Source organism: Aotus nancymaae, unplaced genomic scaffold, assembly GCF_030222135.1.
Source record: "Aotus nancymaae isolate 86718 unplaced genomic scaffold, 86718_ANA_hifiasm-v0.15.2.pri h1tg000010l, whole genome shotgun sequence".
NCBI classification, from domain to species: domain Eukaryota; kingdom Metazoa; phylum Chordata; class Mammalia; order Primates; family Aotidae; genus Aotus; species Aotus nancymaae.
The window spans coordinates 78881066-78893848 of NW_026988421.1; the positions used below are offsets into that span (position 1 = coordinate 78881066).

Sequence of the window (12783 nt, forward strand, 5' to 3'; positions counted from 1 at the left end):
GTTTCTAGGGATGGGGGGCAGGGAGGCAATTCGGAATGACTGTTAATAGGTATGGGGTTCCTTTTAGGTGATGGAAATGTTCTGGAATTAGTGGAGATGGTTGCAAAGTGTGAATACACTAAAAACTACCAAATTGTGCACTTTGAAATGGTAAATTGTTTGCTATGTGAATTTTATCTCAATTTAAAAAATATTATGGGCTGAGTGCAGTGGCACAAACCTATTATCCCAGCACTTTGGGAGGCTGAGGCAGGCAGGTCACTTGAGGCCAGGAGTTCGAGACCAGTCTGGCCAACATGGTGAAACCCCATCTTTACTAAAAATACAAAAATTGGCTGGTGGTGGTGGTACACACCTGTAATCCCAGTGACTAGAGAGACTGTGGCATGACAATTACTTGAATCCAGGAGGTGGAGGTTGCAGTGAGCCAAGATCATGCCACTGCCCTCCAGCCTGGTGACAGAGTGAGGCTGTCCAGAAAAAAAAAGAAAAATTATGGTATTTGCTTTGGAATTAAATAATTAGTAACCTTTAGTAATCCACTTAACTTCTATGTCTTAAATTTGTCTTTGCACTGAAGTAGTTGAATGCCACTGATCCACAGAATGAGTTGCTAGAGAACTGGGGTAATATTCTCTTTGTGGGAAAGATAATACTTTCTTATTACTTAAAATTAGTTTCCATCTGAGCATAAAACATATCAATTGAAGGGTTTTAAACAGTGAGTGATGTGATTCAGTTTATATTTGTAAAGATCACTTTAGCTGTTTCCTGGAGACTGGATTGGTGGGGACAAGGTGACATTGGTGAACTTGGTTAGAAAGTTAGTCAGAGCCAGGCTCAGTGGCTCATGCCTATAATCCCAGCACTTTGGGAGGCCAAGGCAGGTGCATCATCTGAGGTCAGGAGTTCGAGATCAGCCTGGTCAACATGGCAAAACCCCTTCTGTACTAATACAGAAATTATCTGGGCATGGTGGCGGGTACCTGTAATCCCGGCTACTCAGGAGGTTGAAGCAGGAAAATCACTTGAACTCAGGAGGCAGAGGTTGCAGTGAGCTGAGATCATACCATTGCACTCCAGCCTGGGTGACAAGAGTGAGACTCCATCTCAAAAAAAAACCAATCAGTACTCTAGGGAAGAAATAACAATAGCTATATTATGACATGATAGTGAGTTGAAGATAATTGAATAGACAAAATATGTTTTGGAGATAGTTTGATATGAGAGGTAAGGGAAAATAAGTAGTCATGTGTGGCTCTTTGTTTCTGGCTTTAATAACTCCAGTAGTTCTGGAAGAGACTTAGTGGGAAAATTAAGGACGTTTTGGATAAATTAAGTTTGTCCAAATGGGGTTGCCAAGTGGAGAGTTGAGTAAATGAAACTAGAGCTTGGAGGGCTAGGTGCGGTGGCTCATGCCTGTAATCCCAGCACTTTGAGAGGCTGAGGAGGGCAGATAATGAGGTCAGGAGATCCGGACCATCCTGGACAACATGATGAAACCTCGTCTCTACTAAAATACAAAAAATTAGCCGGGCGTGGTGGCACGTGCCTATAATTCCAGTTACTCGGGAGGCTGAGGCAGGGGAATCACTTGAACCCAGTGGGCAGAGGTTGCAGTGAGCTGAGACTGGGCCACTGCACTCCAGCCTGAGCGACAGAGTGGAATCCCAGCACTTGGGAGACTGAGGTGGGCGGATCACCTGAGGTCAGGAGTTCGAGACCAGCCTGACCAATATGGTGAAACCCCATCTTAAAAAAAAAAGTGAATTGGATATGAGGAAGTAGAGTGTGCAAAGATAGTTTTCTAAAAGTTTTACTTGGAAGAGGACAAAAAATTGAGAGTAGACAGTTTGAGGAGGATGAAGGGTCAAGAATTCTAAGCTAGTGATACAAATTTCATCAACATCAGTGAATAGGTAATGTAAAAACATTAATCCTGGGATGGCTGTGAGAAGAGCAAAGAAAGGAGCCTTGGGGGGAATATCAGCTCTAAAATTTGAGTAGAGAAGGAAGGAGTGATCTGAGAGGTGGAAGGAGTAGGAATTATCATAGAAACTTTAAGCTTCTTGAGGGCTTGTGAGTATGTCACGTTCATCATTTTATCCAAAGTTCTTATCACAAAGTAGCTTTCAGTAGATATTTATTAAATAAAGACAAAGTTTAAGAGCCATCTGCAATGTCAGATGTAGCCCACATTTGAAGAAATATGAGGACGGAGAAGTGTCCCTTGATTTTGGTGTTAAGCAGCTGATTGCCACCTTCTATAGAACAGCTTCAGTTGAGTCTCCATGATAGAGATAAATGCCAGGTTGCTGAGGACTAAGTGTGGGTATTGGTTGAGAATGGAGATGGTAAGTTCAGACATTCTGTTCAGAAAGCTTTGCTCTTTTTGAAGCTTTGCTCATAGAGAGATACGAGATATTAGTTAGAGGGGCAGGTTGTGTCTAGATGAGAGAGACTTCAGCATGCTTATATGCTAAATGGAAAAAGTAAGAAAGGGAGAAGTTGAAGAAGTAGAAGGAAGGAGGTGTGTGTGATTGATTGTATGTTGTCTTTGAGGTTAGTGGGAATGGAGTGAAGATACTGGGTTGCATGCAGTACAAATGAGAATATAGTTTCCACTGAAGTAGGAATAAAGGAAGAATAGATGGTGCAGATGGGGATGTATATGGGTGGCAGGTGAGAATTTGGGATATCAACACTTGATTTTTTTCAGTGAAGTGGAATGTCATTCACTGAGATTATAGTGGGGAGGAGATGATGATTGCAGGGGACTGTTTGAGGAGAAAGGGAGAATTTTGAGAAAGCCTTTGAGGGAAGTGAGAGGGCAAACTGAATGGGAATACTTAGAAAAAATGGAATCATAGGTTTTTCACAGCTGTGGTGTATATATTTGTATGAATGATTTCCCCCTTCTCTCAGGGCTCAACAGCCTGAATGAGCACACAAGTTGAACAGTTGGATTGATTTTGGCCTGGATTTTATGTGTCAGTGTGACAGAGAGGGTAGGGAGGCAAGAGATTTCAATAGAGAGTGTTTGAAGTGGTGGGTCATTGAGTCTAGGCTGAATAGGGAACAAATGAAACCAGAAAGTGGCTGCTGGGACATAAAGTGGTTGGTGTTCAAGAATGGACAGTGGAATTGAAGATTGAACAGGAGGAGCAGTTGCTGGTTACGACAGACTATGGAATCCAGCTATGGAGTGGGTTTATAAAGTAGAGACAATGTTCCCAAATCTTTAGTGAATGTGAGACATTGTCATATATTAGAACTTTAGCGCAAAGGCAGGTAGTAGCAGATAAGAGGTAAAGAAAATTTGGGGGAGAAAAATTCAGTTTTTAAAAATGTTTTAGGCCAGACATGGTGGCTCACACCTATAATCCCAGTACTTTGGGAGGCCGAGGTGGGCAGATGGCTTGAGCCCAGGAGTTTGAAACCAGCCGGGGCAACATGGCAAAACCCTTTTTCAACAAAAAATACAAAAAATTAGCATGGTATGGTGGCATGCACCTGTTGTCCCAACTACTTGAGAGCTGAGGTGGGAGGATTGCTTGAGCCCAGGAACTTGAGGCTGCAGTGAGCCGTGATTGTGCCACTGCACTCCAGCCTAGGCAACAGAGGGAGACCCTGTCTCAAAAAAAATCCCCCAAAAACCAACAAAAAAAAACCATTTTATTTTGGTGATGGAATTTTCTATTGTTTCGAAGAGTTTGTTTTAAAGACATTAACCATTTTTATGGAGGTATAGTCTATGAAAAAGTGGGTTTCATCATCAAATAAGTTTGAGAAACTGCAAACTCGGTGGTTCACAAGGAACATCAGCTTAGATTAATAAAAGCTCTGGGAAATGAGGTTTCTATTAATTATTTAACATTTATTGGGCACTTTCTAAGGCTCTGTTCTAAGGCTCCCACATGCATTATCGTTTCCAGTCTTTATAGCAACTCTATCTCCTCTAAGTCACATGGCTAAGCTAGAATGGGAGAGCTGGGATTCAAACCCAGGAAAACTGGCCCCATACGGTTCCCAAGCCTATAACCAGTACAGAAACAGGCTTAACGTTAAATTCAGAATTTCCCATCTTGTTTAGTTATGGAACCTTATTATCTTTCAGTATTTATACAGGGATTAGTCAGTTGTCCATGGCATGGACCCTAGGAAATGCTGCCTTTGTCAGCCTACACTGGTGACTGTAGTCTTTTAAACAGCGTTGTTTTAGATTAGAACTAGTTTTTTTCTAACTTGGTTCTCTGTTGATAATACTTAAATGTTATATTTATTTATTTATTTTTCTATTTGAGAGCCTGGTATTTTGACTTCAAGGCATTTTATATTTCCTTTCACAATGACCTTCCCAGGAATCAAAGATATTGTCACCACCACACATTACAATTGATGTACTAAAACAGTTTATAATCCAAATAACTGTTTGACTTTCCTTTCTCTAGTCTAAGATTATCTTATTGTAATTTGTTTTTTAAATTTAGAGACAGGGTCTTGCTGTGTTGTCTAGGCCAGTCTCAAACTCCTGAGTAGCTGAAAATATAGGCATGTGTCATCTCAACCAGTTTATTATAAAATTTTAAAGTTTAGAGATCTTGGAGATAATCTGTCTTTTATTTTTACCATTATTTAGATTTACAGGTAAAGAAAATGACAGCTATGTAGTGCTGTGGAAATTATAATAATTTGTACCTAAGCTTGAATGTTGGCTCTGCTTCTTTGCTATAGCTGTGACCTAAGAAAAGCTACTTCATTTCTTGAAACTTGTTTATTCTCTGAAAAGAGGAGGATAATATCTTGCAGGGTGGCTATGAGAATTAAATAAGACAATTCATACAGTTTCTGGCACATGGAAAGTTCTCAATGTTAATTACCCATTTTTTTCCACTTGAGGAAATAGTCTCAATTCTATACCATGAATGAATTATGAAAATAGCAAGGAAACAGCAGTTTTAAATGTGAACTGTCTCAGTCTTATGCTGATATCAGCCACATTTCTGGTTAAGTGATGGTGTCATGATACAGGTTGTATGAGAGTTAAAACCAGTTTCTTTCCAGCTTTCCAACTGACATAATAAGCAAAACCTGACTGGGCATAGACCTATTTATTGGCTCACTTATTATTAATGTTAAACTAGCTTTGGTGCTGACTTCTGTTCTTGTTTTAAAATTTCACTGTTGCCATTTAAAATCTGACAGACCTTCAGAAGCTTCATAGAATGCTTAATGGTTTAAATAATCTCTAGAACATTGTGAAGTATCTTTTCCAAAGTGTTTTTCTCCGTCTGTCAGTATGTTCAAAGTCATGTACATAGGACTGAATTGCTTATTTTTCACATTTACTACTGGATGCTTGTTTGGTTTTCATGGCGATCAACTTTTGGAGTTTATGGGCAGTACTTAACACATATAACCTAAGCGTAGACAATTATTTAAGGCTGTTGAAAGAAAAATCTGCAGGGATTTTTCAGTTTCATAACAGCAACTCCCTAAGCAAAGAGAAAATAGGTTGGTTTGAGCTGTATGTAATGAGATTTCTAGTATTCTGTTCTAAATGCCTCTTATACCCCCTAATAAGCACTAGTTAATATGTGTTAATGAGCTGAATTTGATTTCCAGTTCCAACTCGGTCTCTTGCAACTTCTGTAACCTTGAAGGTTTCTCTAAGTTTCAATTTCTTCATATGTAAAAGAGTTCATCAATATTTTCCTCCCAAGGTTACTGTAACAGTAAGCATTGAGGTCTGTAATATAGCCAGCACAGCGTGTGGCACATAGTAGGAACACAGCCATTGCTTGTTTCTCCCAGACAACTCACTGCATTTTTCAGTAACATTCTTTTCAAGTACCTTCTTTCTCATTCCGTAACATTAGAAGCTGTACTCAGGAGAGAATATTAATGTTTGCCAAGTAAACTGAAAATATTTTTTTTGTAGCCCACACTTAGAGTGTTTTAGCAAAAAATGATTTTATGTATGGCATACCTTGGTCTGAAACCTGGCTTTTTAATTTTAATTTTTTATTTTTTGAGACAGGGTCTTGCTCTGTAGCCCACGCTGGAATTCAATGGCGAGATCTCTGCTTACTGCAACCTCTGCCTCCCAGGCTCAGGTGATTCTCCCACCTCAGCCACCTGAGTAGCTGGGACTACAAGTATGCTTCACCACGCCTGGCTAATTTTTCTATTTTTAGTAGAGACAGAGTTTTGCCATGTTGCCAAGGCTGGTCTCAAACTCCCGGGCTTTAACAATCCACCAAACTTGGCCTCCCAGTGTTGGGATTACAGGCATGAGCCACGGAGCCTGGCCTGAACCTGGATTTTTAATGTATTAATGTTGTGACCTTAGGCAAGTTACTTAACCTATCCGTAAAGTATTATGAGGCTAAAGTGAGTAATGATATGTATAAAACATCTAGTTCATTGTCTGGTTTGTATAGGCCCAAAATAAATGTTATTATTTTAGATGGAAACTCCTGTTTAATTTAATAATTTGTATAATTCATGGCTTTTGAGAGCCTACTCTACTCAAACCCCATTAAGAGTAGGCAGGAACATCGTGAATGAATGTTGGACATATTATTATTGCAAGTGACTGAATTTGGCCTTGCCTAGGATCAGGTTCAGCAAAAGTGGTATTTTCTCTCTTTCCTTTCTTTTTCTTTCCCCTTTCCCCTTTCCCTTTCCCTTTCCCTTCCCTTCCCTTCCCTTCCCTTCCTCCTTTCCCTTCACTTTCCCCTTTCTCTTCCCTTCCTCCTTTCCCTTCCCTTTCCCTTCCTTTCCCCCTTTCCCTTCCCTTCCGCCTTTCCCTTCCCTTCCCCTTTCCCTTCCCATCCCCTTTCCCTTCCCATCCCCTTTCCCTTCCCCTTTCCCTTCCCCTTTCCCTTCCCTACCCCCTTTCCCTTCCCTACCCCCTTTCCCTTCCCTTCCCCTCCCCTTTCCTTTCCCTTCCCTTCTCCCTTCCCTTCCCTTTCTCCTTTCTCTTTCTTTCCCTCTTTCCCTTCCCTTCCTCGTTTCCTTTCCCTTCCTCCTTTCCCTTTTCTTTTCCCTTCCCTTCCCCTTTCCCTTCCTCCTTTCCCTTTTCTTTTCCCTTCCCTTCCCCTTTCCCTTCCTCCTTTCCCTTTTCTTTTCCCTTCCCTTCCCCTTTCCCTTCCCCCTTTCCCTTCCCTTCCCCTCCCCTTCCCTTCCCCTCTCCTTTCCTTTCCCTTCCCTTCCCCTCTCCTTTCCCTTCCCTTCCCCTTTCCCTACCCCCTTTCCCTTCCCTTCCCCTCCCCTTTCCTTTCCCTTCCCTTCTCCCTTCCCTTCCCTTTCTCCTTTCTCTTTCTTTCCCTCTTTCCCTTCCCTTCCTCGTTTCCTTTCCCTTCCTCCTTTCCCTTTTCTTTTCCCTTCCCTTCCCCTTTCCCTTCCCCCTTTCCCTTCCCTTCCCCTCCCCTTCCCTTCCCCTCTCCTTTCCTTTCCCTTCCCTTCCCCTCTCCTTTCCCTTCCCTTCCCCTTTCCCTTCCCCTTCCCTTCCCCCTTTCCCTTCCCCTTGCCCTTCCCTTCCCCTTTGTCTTCCCCTTCCCCTTCCCTTCTCTTTCCTTCTCCCTTCCCCCTCCCCTTTCCCCCCTCCCTTCCCCTTCCCCTTCCCCTCCCCCCTTCCTCCTTCCTCCTTCCCCCTTCCCCCTTCCCCCTTCCCCCTTCCCCCTTCCCCCTTCCCCCTTCCCCCTTCCGCTACTCAGGAGGCTGAAGCAGGAGGATCAGTTGGGCCCAGGAGGTTGAGGTTGTGGTGTCATTGCACTCAGTCTAGTCAATGGAGCAAGATTCTTTCTCAAAAAAAATTTTTTTTTAACTATAACACTCCAGCCTGGGCAACAAGAGTGAGACTCCGTCTCAAAAATAATAATAATAATAATAATAATAATAATAATATTCTCAGTAATTTTTGTAATTTTTTGATGCCTGAAGTAATTTCTGTTATTGTGTTGGATAACTTTGTCAACTTCACTTTGGGAATATCTAAATACAGATAGCTGTATTCGAGCCAGAGGAATACTGGGGTTTTTCGTTGTTGCTTATTTTTGAGACAGCCTTGCTCTGTCACCCAGGCTGGAGTGCATTGGCATAATCATGGCTCACTGCATCCTTGACCTCCTGGGCTCATGTGATCCTCCCACCCCAGCCTCCCAAGTAGTTGGGACTACAGGTGCATGCCACCATGCCTAGCTAATTTTTTAAATTTTTTGTAGAAATGGAGTTTTGCTATGTTGCCTAGGCTGGTTTCGAACTCCTAGCCTCAATCAATCATCCCACCTTAGCCTCCCAAAGTACTGGATTATAGACATGAGCCACCACACCCAGCTGAGAAATTTCGGGTTTTGATCAAGATTTTTGTCTGGCTCTTTCCCATGTTGCAAGATAGTGGGTGAAAAAGTTGAGAAGCCGGATACTAAAGAGACGAAATCTGAAGCCGAGAAGGCTGATGCTGGTAGCAAAGTGAAAAAGGGTAACCTCAAGGCTAAAAAGCCCAAGAAGGGGAAGCGCCATTGCAGCTGCAATCCTGTTCTTGTCAGAGGAATTGGCAGGTATTCCCAATCTGCCATGTATTCCAGAAAGGCCATGTACAAGAGGAAGTACTCAGCGGCTAAATCCAAGGTTGAAAAGAAAAAGAAGGAGAAGATTCTTGCAACTGTTACAAAACCAGTTGGTGGTGACAAAAACGGCGATACCCGGGTGGTTAAACTTCGCAAAATGCCTAGGTATTATCCTACTGAAGATGTGCCTCGAAAGCTGTTGAGCTACAGCAAAAAACCCTTTAGTCAGCATGTGAGAAAACTGCGAGCCAGCATTACCCCCGCGACCATTCTGATCATCCTCACTAGACGCCACAGGGGCAAGAGGGTGGTTTTCCTGAAGCAGCTGGCTAGTGACTTGTTACTTGTGACTGGACCTCTGGTTCTCAATCGAGTTCCTCTGCAAAGAACGCACCAGAAATTTGTCATTGCCACCTCAACCAAAATTGATATCAGCAATGTAAAAATCCCAAAACATCTTACTGATGCTTACTTCAACAAGAAGCAGCTGCGGAAGCCCAGACACCAGGAAGGTAGATCTTCGACACAGAAAAAGAGAAATACGAGATTACAGAGCAGCACAAGATTTATCAGAAAGCTGTGGACTCACAAATTTTACCAAAAATCAAAGCTATTCCTCAGCTCCAGGGCTACCTGCGATCTGTGTTTGCCCTGACAAATGGAATTTATCCTCACAAATTGGTGTTTTAAATGTCCTAATAATCTAATTAAATAACTGATTACCTTAAAAAAAAAAAAGATTTTTGTCTGAATATTGAGTCTTTTAATGATTTTTTTTGAGTTTGTTGTTTTTGGCCATAATATTAAGTTTGCAGTTGATAACCTTCTGTACTATCTAGAAGTAGTATAGAAACTGCAAATAAAGAAAAACAGATAAAATGTTGATGGCTGCTATTTTTATTTAAGGTATTAGTAAACGGAGAGAAGTCAGGGACATTTTGGAGGTCAAGTTTTATATTATGTAAACCCAACTTCATGATTTATATATACTTAGAAATAGTATGAGTGATGTATGACCAAAATATGATTTCTAGGAGGAATGATTGTTACATGCATGGAATATCTGCATGCACTTTATTGTTCTTGGTGCTTATACTCTAGTCATCCTGCTAAGATAAAGGAAGACATTCTTTCAGTTGGAAATCATAATGTATTTCCCCATTGAAACAGTATGGTTTGAACAGTGCTATACATTCTTACTCATAATTCATTAAATGAATATTTTAAGCTCCTGACAGAAGGCAGGTACTGTGTTATATGCTGTTCGTGTTTACCAGAATACAAAGATGAAGAAAACAAAGTATTACACATTTACTAATCTCACATTAAGTGCTATTTTTTTGCTAGCTGTGGGGAGCACAAAACAAGTGGTTGAAAATCATCTGACACAATTATATTTATTCCTTTCCTTTTCCATGGTTCTTAGGAATAAATTGTTCTACTCTATGGATTATATTGGCCTTTGTTTATTGCCTGGAATCTCAGCTTTATTTCATAATTTTATTTCTTTGAGGAAACATTTCACAAGTTTTATAACAAAGTATAACTCAACTTTGAGAACACAATCTGTGCATAAGTTGGAGCCTACCTATTGTGAAATGGAAAAATGCTTGTCCTAGCATTGCTGAGTTAATGTATAGCTGGTACAAAGTTTTCACTTTTAATTGCTAACTTGCCTAGTGAGAGTAAACGATTGATTATGGCAACTAAAAAGTGTAAGATAAAGCATGGTGACCTGAGTAGTTTGTAGATACGGTCAGTTCACAAGTAGAACAAGAATCTTTAGAAATAACTTTCGCTAGCTGGGCATGGTGGCTCATGCCTGTAATCTCAGCACTTTGGGAGGCCGAGGCGGGCGGATCACAAGGTCAAGAGATTGAGACCATCCTGGCCAACATGGTGAAACCCTGCCTCTACTAAAAATACAAAAATTAGCTGGGTGTGGTGACATGCACCTGTAGTCCCAGCTACTTGGGAGGCTGAGGCAGGAGAATTGCTCGAACCCCGGGAGGCAGAGGTTGCAGTGAGCCGAGATCGCACCACTGCACTCCAGCCTGGCGACGGAGCAACACTCTGTCTCAAAAAAAAAAAAGAAAAGAAAAGAAAAGAAAAGAAATAACTTTCACTAATTCTTTTTCCTGTTTCTCTTGGATATGGATCATCAGACTGTTTTTTGTCCCTCTTACCCCACCCTGCTTTTCAGGTGGGAGGCTTATGTGAGAACATTAGAGGCCTTGAATGTTTAGGTAGACAAAGTAAGTGTTCGAATAAACTTTTCAGCATCATTATAACAGTGGAATTATTTGATATGAAAAAAGATCTCAGTTATTAGAAAAAACATAATAAAGTATAAACTGTGTTAATACTGACAGCCAGTATTGGCTGTAACTTTATGTGCATTATCTCGCTTAAGCTTCACAACAGTAGTGAGAGGAAAGCTGTGGTTATTACACCCATTTGACAGACCAGAGAGCAGAAGCACAGAAACCCAAGGATTTCTGCCATCAGTGTCACACATTTGGCTAGAGTTGTGATGTCGGGCAAGTAATGTTCCTTATTTTCCCTCTAATTCATTTTTATTTTTTCTTGTTTATATAATTTTTTTTTTTTTTAATGAGATGGAGTCTGGCTCTGTCACCCAGGCTGGAGTGCAGTGGCACGATCTCAGCTCACCGAAAACTCCGCCTCTTGGGTTCAAGCCATTCTGCCTCAGCCTCCTAAGTAGCTGGGTCTACAGGTGCATGCCACCATGCCCAGCTATATTTTTTTCTTTTATAGGACAATTTTGTTAGATTTAGTTTGCAGGGGTTGGGTTTGTTTGCCAAGTTGGGTTTTATGTCTTCGGGAAATCCTTAGTACCTTATTTCCCATATTCCATATTTTTTAATGTTAATTTCCCCCCCCAAAGTTATGTAATGAGTCAAGTGGCTTTTCAGGGATTGTTAATACAAGCAGTAGGCCAGGCGTGGTGGCTCATGCCTGTAATCCCAGCACTTTGGGAGGCTGAGGCAGGCAGATCACCTGAGGTCAGGAGTTTGAGACCAGCCTGGCCAACATGGTGAAATCCTGTCTCTACTAATAATACAAAAATTAGCTGGGCGTGGTGGTGCGTACCCATAATCCCAGCTACTCCAGAGGCTGAGGCAGGAGAATCGCTTGACTCCAGGAGGTGGAGGTTGCAGTGAGCCGAGATCCAGCCACTGCACTCCAGCCTGGGCGACAGAGTAAGACTGTCTCCATCAGTTGCTCTGTCAATTTCATCATCTTGAAGAAGTCCCTTCCAGAGCACAGTGCTCCAACATGGAGTAGGAATTCTCTTTTCTTTTCTCCCGCATTGGCACTTCTATTTCTTTTCTTTTCTTTTGAGGCAGAGTTTTGCTGTTGTTACCCATACTGGAGTGCAATGGCACGATCTCGGCTCACCGCAACCTCCGCCTCCTGGGTTCAAGCATTTCTCCTGCCTCAGCCTCCCAAGTAGCTGGGATTACAGGCGCGTGCCACCATGCCCAGCTAATTTTTGTATTTTTAGTAGAGACGGGGTTTCACCTCGTTGACCAGGATGGTCTCGATCTTTTGACCTCGTGATCCACCCGCCTCGGCCTCCCAAAGTGCTGGGATTATAGGCGTGAGCCACCGCACCCTGCCGGCACTTCCATTTCTTCTCCCCTGGTGTCTTCCTGTTTTATGGAAGGCAAATATTTGATACCTTGTGTTTTTTGAAAACACTTTGTTTTTCTCTCACCCTTCATTAGTAGTTTCACTATAGGTAACATTGAGATTGATGATTTTGCTTCATCGTCTTCTAGCTTATGTTATGCCTGTTGAAAGTTCAAAATCATTCTGGAACCTTATTTATTGTTAGCTATTTTCTCCTCCTGGAAGCTTGTAGGATCTTCCTTTTGTTTTCACTCCTTTGAAATTTGTAAATAAAATGCTTTAATATGGTTGTACTGTATTTTAAACCATTATGCTCTGCAGTCAGTAGGGTTTTTTGGTTCGTTTTTGTTTTTTAATTTTTAAATTTATTGTTTTTGTTTGTTTTTTGAGACGGAGTCCCGCTCTTGCTCAAGTGGAGTGCAGTGGCATGATCTCGGCTCACTGCAACTTCCCAACCCTGGGTTCAGGTGATTCTGGTGTCTCAGCCTACCCAGTAGCACCATGACACCAAGCCAAGTTTTGTTTTTTTGTTTTGAGGTTTTCGTTTTTGTTT

The 12783-nt window shown here is 41.7% G+C and overlaps 1 protein-coding gene and 1 pseudogene across 1 annotated transcript in view; both read left to right on the forward strand.

Annotated features, from left to right (window-relative positions):
* SHLD2 (shieldin complex subunit 2) overlaps window positions 1-12783 on the forward strand; it is an 89404-nt gene that overhangs the window by 16550 nt on the left and 60071 nt on the right. The window lies entirely within an intron of this gene.
* On the forward strand, window positions 8496-10477 carry LOC105712126 (large ribosomal subunit protein eL6-like; annotated as a pseudogene).